This window comes from Arachis duranensis, chromosome 5, assembly GCF_000817695.3.
Source record: "Arachis duranensis cultivar V14167 chromosome 5, aradu.V14167.gnm2.J7QH, whole genome shotgun sequence".
Taxonomy (NCBI): Eukaryota; Viridiplantae; Streptophyta; class Magnoliopsida; order Fabales; family Fabaceae; genus Arachis; species Arachis duranensis.
The window spans coordinates 21,835,279-21,837,240 of NC_029776.3; positions in this window are offsets into that span (position 1 = coordinate 21,835,279).

The following is a 1,962-nucleotide window of genomic DNA, read 5'->3' on the forward strand; positions in this document are numbered from 1 at the left end:
CTCTACCTAATTTTATATCTCTCTTTAACAGATATGTCAACATCAACCACTCAACTAATCCTAATTATTTTTGCAATCTTGTGGAGTGTGAAACATTTAAGGCTGTTGGTCAAAAAATATAATTTTGAAACTATCGAGGTCAAGTTTCGATAAACATTCTTTTTAAGAATGTAATCTTTATTGAAAAATGGATTCATCGAGGAAAAGAGGTAGAATTCAATCGAGGAGCATGATCGAAGAAGAAGAACAAACAAAGTTGATTAATGGCAGTTACCTATGTTGTACAAAAGAGTAGGAATGGTTACTCAAAGATCAATGCACGTGGGAGTTATATTTGAAGCTTATTAGTCGAAGATTTCTATAAATAGGTGAAAGATCGAAGAAAATAGGGTTGAAATTTCTTGTCAAAAAATACTCTTGCACACTTACATCCCCAGTAAATTTCTAAGTATGCTTAGAACTTTCTTTTCTATATGGTTCCTTCCACTATCTTTACTTTTCATTTAAATTTCTCGTTATCTTTACTTTCTTATAAATTTACCTTTCCAGCAAGTTTACTTTTTCCATTTTCTTTTAAGATGAAGCATTTTGTTTTCGATTTCGAAATCCTTTGATCTTGTCAGAGGCAATTTACTGCTTTATTTAAATTCAATGCCATTTATTCCAATTTCAGTCATTTTACTTTCAAGTTTACTTTGCTTTTCTTTCATATTTTTTTATTGTTTTGTTCAATCAAAAAACCTTTGATGCACTTTCGAGAATTGGTACTTGCAAGACGAGTAGGTTTCGCTCCCAAATCATTAGATATCGAACTATTTCAATTTGCTAAAAATTGTTGAAATAAATTAGCATGTCCGGTGGGACAGTTTTTAAAAATAAGTGTGTCAAAAAGTGTTTTAAAATGATCTAGTGCATGCAACTTAGAAGTAGCAAGATTATTTGAATGACAGAAGAAGTTTCTAATATAATGTGGAATCATCTGTAAATGACAATGTTGCTGTGGTTGCACCAATTCTGACGGAGACATCATCGCGTGTTGAAAATAGTACAATTGGGGAGAATGTAACAGTTAATAATCTCCTAGTTGGGAATAGTGGACAAAATCTACGTCCACGGATTGCTGTCATGCAACCGGTAACTGCTGGTTGGCCTCTTTATGGCCTTTTTCTAGGTTATACTCCACCTGGGTATGCTCCACCAGTTAGGTTTGGAAATTCGTCAAATATTTGTGGTAACCCAGGGCCTCCATTATATTCTGAATTTTCTCGGGATTGTCAATTGGGTTCTACATCAAATGCTTCTAGTTCGATGGCTGTTTTTCGACAACATGTCGATGAAAGTCATCATGATTTGGTCAACTTATTGACCTAACAGATGACTACAATTTTGAACCCTATGTAGCTGATCATGAATCGAAATTTAAGCACCTTGCTACGCAAGTAGAGAAAATTGCTCGAATTGTTGATTATGATGAAGGAGATCGAAATTTGCAAATGAATCAAGATGATGGGATGCCTAGAAATATGGGAAATGATATGAATTTTGAAAGAGATAATCATCGAATTGTTCATCGAGACCAAAATGCAAATGATGTATTGACTCGAATGATAATTAATCAGCGTAGTGAGAGATATCAAGCAACTATCCATTCAACTAATAATTGTATCCATTTCAGGGACTTGATTTAAGAAGCGATTATGGAAGGGAGGTTGAAGTTTGATGATAGCAAAAAGGACATGAAGGTTGATTCTGATCCTTTTGATACTGGTGCAAATTTTCCAAAACTTTTTTTAGGGGTTAATGTTGGTTGGTTTTTCCTATGAGTTTGATACTGCTTTGGGCGACTTTAAATTTAATGTCTGATCAGTGTATCCTAGTGTTAGTGAAGGATTGCTAGAATTTTTGATGCAGCAAAAGTTAAAGGATCGAGATGTGTTTTTATGTTCTCGATGTAATGATGTG